Source organism: Pagrus pagrus, assembly GCF_965226575.1.
Source record: "Pagrus pagrus genome assembly, contig: HAP1_SCAFFOLD_33, whole genome shotgun sequence".
Taxonomy (NCBI): domain Eukaryota; kingdom Metazoa; phylum Chordata; class Actinopteri; order Spariformes; family Sparidae; genus Pagrus; species Pagrus pagrus.
Window position 1 is genome coordinate 10,622 of NW_028175430.1, and position 8,200 is coordinate 18,821.

Consider the following 8,200-nt stretch of genomic DNA (forward strand, 5'->3'; position numbering starts at 1 on the left):
AAAATGGAAAAATCTAAAAACTACAAAAACAAACCTAAATATGGTTGACCTAAACCTAATTGAAGAAGATGGGGATGGGGGACTTACCCTCCATAGGGTGTGAGAGTGCACCTCCGGGAACCACCCAGTGGTTCCTGGCTCAGTCCCTTAACCTAACCCTAACCCTAACCCTAACCCTAACCCCTAACCCTAACCCTAACCCTAACCCTAACCCTAACCCGAAACGTCGCCGACCTGCAGGGACACAAGAAAAGAAGATTAATACAAGCCAAACAAAAATGTAAATAAACATAAAAACAGGAAAAACAAAAAGACCAAAAAAATGGAAAAAACATAAAAACAAATACGTTATTTACCTTTTATTTTACGGGAACATCCTCTTAACAGAGCGCCTTTAGTTGTTTAAAGAAAACTTAAGAAAAAGATAGAAAGACTAAGTATAGATATAGGAAAACTAAGTAAGAATAGATAAGTATAGATTAGAAACTAAGTATAGATAAGAAAAGATAGGCTAAGTATAGAAAGAAGTTAAGGCTAAGATAGAAATAGGAAAACTAAGTTAGAAGGAAAAGAATAGAGGACCTAAGCTAACGGGTAGAGGGGGATGGGCCAGTCCGCGGGGCGGAGAGTGCATACCCTGGGGGAGAGGCTTCTTGGCCGCGGGCTCCGCCCCTCCCCCAGGCCCGGGAAGAGGCTTCTAGGCCGCGGGCTCTGCCCCTTCCCCGGGATCAGTCCCCTAACCTAACCAGCCAGGTCCTCCCGTGGGTTCCCTGGCTTGTCCTTCCTCTCCCCAACAGCTTGTCTACACCTACTCGATCCTATACCTAACCCTATTGGACTACCTAGTCTAACCCCAACCCGGTTTTTTAACCCTAAACCTAACCAACCCTACATGGGCCTAACCCTAATTTGGAAAACTTACTCACCCTAATTTGGATTCTAACCCTATCCTGGTATCTAACCCTAACCTTAACTAACCCTATATGGCCTAACCCTAATTTGAAACTCTAACCCTATCCTGACATCTAACCCTAATTCTAACTAACCCTAATTTGGAAATCTAACCCTAACCCTATTCTGGCAACATAACCCTAATTTGGAACTCTAACCCTATTCTGGCAACATAACCCTAATTTGGAACTCTAACCCTATTCTGGCATCTAACCCTAATTTGGAAATCTAACCCTAACCCTATATGATATAACCCTAATTTGGAACTCGAACCCTACTCTGGCATCTAACCCTAATTTGGAAATCTAACCCTAACCCTATATGATATAACCCTAATATGGAACTCTAACCCTAATTTGGCATCTAACCCTATCCTGGCCCCTAACCCTAATTTTAACCATCCCTACATGGCCCTAGCCCTAAGCCCAACCCTAGCCCAATTTGAGGCTTAACCCTAAGTAAGACCTGAACCTACTCTACCCCAACCCCACCCCCAAACCCTGTCTGAACAACCCCAGTAGTTTCTCGGTAGCGGCCGAAAAAGAGCCATATTCTAACCACAGTAGCGAAACAGGTGACAGATAAGGATGGATGATAGGTGGAAGATAAAGGTATGGAGACTGGCTAAATGGCAAAGAAGGAGTTAATCTAAATTAATTAATCTAAGGGACTATATAACCAATTGGAACGGGTAACTAGGGTTTAAAACAAGAAGGAATTGGAAAGATAAGGACTATGGAGAAAGGGTAATTAATATCATAAATATAGGACACAATAATTGGATTCATGAAACAGGGTTAAAACAATTTTATTAAAAACACAATTTTATTAAAAACACAATTTGGACAAGTATAACATAATATATAATTCATCAAATCAATTGGAGTCAAGGGAAACAGGTTAAAAACAATTTATTGGCTGAAAAACAATTCATTTGGTTAAAAACACATTCAGAAATAAGTTAAATACAACAAGGACAAAATAAATAATATGCAAATGAGGTAGACTATATAAAGAGGGATAGCAGCAAGAAGCTCATTTGGGCTTGAACATTGGAAGGGACAACATCTCCTAAAACTAATACTTACCTATACTTACCTGATACCTACCTGTGTCTCTGGGCCTGATGAAGGTTTATTCACACCGAAACGTCGCCGACCTGCAGGGACACAAGAAAAGAAGATTAATACAAGCCAAACAAAAATGTAAATAAACATAAAAACAGGAAAAACAAAAAGACCAAAAAAATGGAAAAAACATAAAAACAAATACGTTATTTACCTTTTATTTTACGGGAACATCCTCTTAACAGAGCGCCTTTAGTTGTTTAAAGAAAACTTAAGAAAAAGATAGAAAGACTAAGTATAGATATAGGAAAACTAAGTAAGAATAGATAAGTATAGATTAGAAACTAAGTATAGATAAGAAAAGATAGGCTAAGTATAGAAAGAAGTTAAGGCTAAGATAGAAATAGGAAAACTAAGTTAGAAGGAAAAGAATAGAGGACCTAAGCTAACGGGTAGAGGGGGATGGGCCAGTCCGCGGGGCGGAGAGTGCATACCCTGGGGGAGAGGCTTCTTGGCCGCGGGCTCCGCCCCTCCCCCAGGCCCGGGAAGAGGCTTCTAGGCCGCGGGCTCTGCCCCTTCCCCGGGATCAGTCCCCTAACCTAACCAGCCAGGTCCTCCCGTGGGTTCCCTGGCTTGTCCTTCCTCTCCCCAACAGCTTGTCTACACCTACTCGATCCTATACCTAACCCTATTGGAATACCTAGTCTAACCCCAACCCGGTTTTTTAACCCTAAACCTAACCAACCCTACATGGGCCTAACCCTAATTTGGAAAACTTACTCACCCTAATTTGGATTCTAACCCTATCCTGGCATCTAACCCTAACCTTAACTAACCCTATATGGCCTAACCCTAATTTGAAACTCTAACCCTATCCTGACATCTAACCCTAATTCTAACTAACCCTAATTTGGAAATCTAACCCTAACCCTATTCTGGCAACATAACCCTAATTTGGAACTCTAACCCTATTCTGGCAACATAACCCTAATTTGGAACTCTAACCCTATTCTGGCATCTAACCCTAATTTGGAAATCTAACCCTAACCCTATATGATATAACCCTAATTTGGAACTCGAACCCTACTCTGGCATCTAACCCTAATTTGGAAATCTAACCCTAACCCTATATGATATAACCCTAATATGGAACTCTAACCCTAATTTGGCATCTAACCCTATCCTGGCCCCTAACCCTAATTTTAACCATCCCTACATGGCCCTAGCCCTAAGCCCAACCCTAGCCCAATTTGAGGCTTAACCCTAAGTAAGACCTGAACCTACTCTACCCCAACCCCACCCCCAAACCCTGTCTGAACAACCCCAGTAGTTTCTCGGTAGCGGCCGAAAAAGAGCCATATTCTAACCACAGTAGCGAAACAGGTGACAGATAAGGATGGATGATAGGTGGAAGATAAAGGTATGGAGACTGGCTAAATGGCAAAGAAGGAGTTAATCTAAATTAATTAATCTAAGGGACTATATAACCAATTGGAACGGGTAACTAGGGTTTAAAACAAGAGGGAATTGGAAAGATAAGGACTATGGAGAAAGGGTAATTAATATCATAAATATAGGACACAATAATTGGATTCATGAAACAGGGTTAAAACAATTTTATTAAAAACACAATTTTATTAAAAACACAATTTGGACAAGTATAACATAATATATAATTCATCAAATCAATTGGAGTCAAGGGAAACAGGTTAAAAACAATTTATTGGCTGAAAAACAATTCATTTGGTTAAAAACACATTCAGAAATAAGTTAAATACAACAAGGACAAAATAAATAATATGCAAATGAGGTAGATTATATAAAGAGGGATAGCAGCAAGAAGCTCATTTGGGCTTGAACATTGGAAGGGACAACATCTCCTAAAACTAATACTTACCTATACTTACCTGATACCTACCTGTGTCTCTGGGCCTGATGAAGGTTTATTCACACCGAAACGTCGCCGACCTGCAGGGACACAAGAAAAGAAGATTAATACAAGCCATACAAAAATGTAAATAAACAAAAAAACAGGAAAAACAAAAAGACCAAAAAAATGGAAAAAACATAAAAACAAATACGTTATTTACCTTTTATTTTACGGGAATATCCTCTTAACAGAGCGCCTTTAGTTGTTTAAAGAAAACTTAAGAAAAAGATAGAAAGACTAAGTATAGATATAGGAAAACTAAGTAAGAATAGATAAGTATAGATTAGAAACTAAGTATAGATAAGAAAAGATAGGCTAAGTATAGAAAGAAGTTAAGGCTAAGATAGAAATAGGAAAACTAAGTTAGAAGGAAAAGAATAGAGGACCTAAGCTAACGGGTAGAGGGGGATGGGCCAGTCCGCGGGGCGGAGAGTGCATACCCTGGGGGAGAGGCTTCTTGGCCGCGGGCTCCGCCCCTCCCCCAGGCCCGGGAAGAGGCTTCTAGGCCGCGGGCTCTGCCCCTTCCCCGGGATCAGTCCCCTAACCTAACCAGCCAGGTCCTCCCGTGGGTTCCCTGGCTTGTCCTTCCTCTCCCCAACAGCTTGTCTACACCTACTCGATCCTATACCTAACCCTATTGGAATACCTAGTCTAACCCCAACCCGGTTTTTTAACCCTAAACCTAACCAACCCTACATGGGCCTAACCCTAATTTGGAAAACTTACTCACCCTAATTTGGATTCTAACCCTATCCTGGCATCTAACCCTAACCTTAACTAACCCTATATGGCCTAACCCTAATTTGAAACTCTAACCCTATCCTGACATCTAACCCTAATTCTAACTAACCCTAATTTGGAAATCTAACCCTAACCCTATTCTGGCAACATAACCCTAATTTGGAACTCTAACCCTATTCTGGCAACATAACCCTAATTTGGAACTCTAACCCTATTCTGGCATCTAACCCTAATTTGGAAATCTAACCCTAACCCTATATGATATAACCCTAATTTGGAACTCGAACCCTACTCTGGCATCTAACCCTAATTTGGAAATCTAACCCTAACCCTATATGATATAACCCTAATATGGAACTCTAACCCTAATTTGGCATCTAACCCTATCCTGGCCCCTAACCCTAATTTTAACCATCCCTACATGGCCCTAGCCCTAAGCCCAACCCTAGCCCAATTTGAGGCTTAACCCTAAGTAAGACCTGAACCTACTCTACCCCAACCCCACCCCCAAACCCTGTCTGAACAACCCCAGTAGTTTCTCGGTAGCGGCCGAAAAAGAGCCATATTCTAACCACAGTAGCGAAACAGGTGACAGATAAGGATGGATGATAGGTGGAAGATAAAGGTATGGAGACTGGCTAAATGGCAAAGAAGGAGTTAATCTAAATTAATTAATCTAAGGGACTATATAACCAATTGGAACGGGTAACTAGGGTTTAAAACAAGAGGGAATTGGAAAGATAAGGACTATGGAGAAAGGGTAATTAATATCATAAATATAGGACACAATAATTGGATTCATGAAACAGGGTTAAAACAATTTTATTAAAAACACAATTTTATTAAAAACACAATTTGGACAAGTATAACATAATATATAATTCATCAAATCAATTGGAGTCAAGGGAAACAGGTTAAAAACAATTTATTGGCTGAAAAACAATTCATTTGGTTAAAAACACATTCAGAAATAAGTTAAATACAACAAGGACAAAATAAATAATATGCAAATGAGGTAGATTATATAAAGAGGGATAGCAGCAAGAAGCTCATTTGGGCTTGAACATTGGAAGGGACAACATCTCCTAAAACTAATACTTACCTATACTTACCTGATACCTACCTGTGTCTCTGGGCCTGATGAAGGTTTATTCACACCGAAACGTCGCCGACCTGCAGGGACACAAGAAAAGAAGATTAATACAAGCCATACAAAAATGTAAATAAACAAAAAAACAGGAAAAACAAAAAGACCAAAAAAATGGAAAAAACATAAAAACAAATACGTTATTTACCTTTTATTTTACGGGAATATCCTCTTAACAGAGCGCCTTTAGTTGTTTAAAGAAAACTTAAGAAAAAGATAGAAAGACTAAGTATAGATATAGGAAAACTAAGTAAGAATAGATAAGTATAGATTAGAAACTAAGTATAGATAAGAAAAGATAGGCTAAGTATAGAAAGAAGTTAAGGCTAAGATAGAAATAGGAAAACTAAGTTAGAAGGAAAAGAATAGAGGACCTAAGCTAACGGGTAGAGGGGGATGGGCCAGTCCGCGGGGCGGAGAGTGCATACCCTGGGGGAGAGGCTTCTTGGCCGCGGGCTCCGCCCCTCCCCCAGGCCCGGGAAGAGGCTTCTAGGCCGCGGGCTCTGCCCCTTCCCCGGGATCAGTCCCCTAACCTAACCAGCCAGGTCCTCCCGTGGGTTCCCTGGCTTGTCCTTCCTCTCCCCAACAGCTTGTCTACACCTACTCGATCCTATACCTAACCCTATTGGAATACCTAGTCTAACCCCAACCCGGTTTTTTAACCCTAAACCTAACCAACCCTACATGGGCCTAACCCTAATTTGGAAAACTTACTCACCCTAATTTGGATTCTAACCCTATCCTGGCATCTAACCCTAACCTTAACTAACCCTATATGGCCTAACCCTAATTTGAAACTCTAACCCTATCCTGACATCTAACCCTAATTCTAACTAACCCTAATTTGGAAATCTAACCCTAACCCTATTCTGGCAACATAACCCTAATTTGGAACTCTAACCCTATTCTGGCAACATAACCCTAATTTGGAACTCTAACCCTATTCTGGCATCTAACCCTAATTTGGAAATCTAACCCTAACCCTATATGATATAACCCTAATTTGGAACTCGAACCCTACTCTGGCATCTAACCCTAATTTGGAAATCTAACCCTAACCCTATATGATATAACCCTAATATGGAACTCTAACCCTAATTTGGCATCTAACCCTATCCTGGCCCCTAACCCTAATTTTAACCATCCCTACATGGCCCTAGCCCTAAGCCCAACCCTAGCCCAATTTGAGGCTTAACCCTAAGTAAGACCTGAACCTACTCTACCCCAACCCCACCCCCAAACCCTGTCTGAACAACCCCAGTAGTTTCTCGGTAGCGGCCGAAAAAGAGCCATATTCTAACCACAGTAGCGAAACAGGTGACAGATAAGGATGGATGATAGGTGGAAGATAAAGGTATGGAGACTGGCTAAATGGCAAAGAAGGAGTTAATCTAAATTAATTAATCTAAGGGACTATATAACCAATTGGAACGGGTAACTAGGGTTTAAAACAAGAGGGAATTGGAAAGATAAGGACTATGGAGAAAGGGTAATTAATATCATAAATATAGGACACAATAATTGGATTCATGAAACAGGGTTAAAACAATTTTATTAAAAACACAATTTTATTAAAAACACAATTTGGACAAGTATAACATAATATATAATTCATCAAATCAATTGGAGTCAAGGGAAACAGGTTAAAAACAATTTATTGGCTGAAAAACAATTCATTTGGTTAAAAACACATTCAGAAATAAGTTAAATACAACAAGGACAAAATAAATAATATGCAAATGAGGTAGATTATATAAAGAGGGATAGCAGCAAGAAGCTCATTTGGGCTTGAACATTGGAAGGGACAACATCTCCTAAAACTAATACTTACCTATACTTACCTGATACCTACCTGTGTCTCTGGGCCTGATGAAGGTTTATTCACACCGAAACGTCGCCGACCTGCAGGGACACAAGAAAAGAAGATTAATACAAGCCATACAAAAATGTAAATAAACAAAAAAACAGGAAAAACAAAAAGACCAAAAAAATGGAAAAAACATAAAAACAAATACGTTATTTACCTTTTATTTTACGGGAATATCCTCTTAACAGAGCGCCTTTAGTTGTTTAAAGAAAACTTAAGAAAAAGATAGAAAGACTAAGTATAGATATAGGAAAACTAAGTAAGAATAGATAAGTATAGATTAGAAACTAAGTATAGATAAGAAAAGATAGGCTAAGTATAGAAAGAAGTTAAGGCTAAGATAGAAATAGGAAAACTAAGTTAGAAGGAAAAGAATAGAGGACCTAAGCTAACGGGTAGAGGGGGATGGGCCAGTCCGCGGGGCGGAGAGTGCATACCCTGGGGGAGAGGCTTCTTGGCCGCGGGCTCCGCCCCTCCCCCAGGCCCGGGAAGAGGCT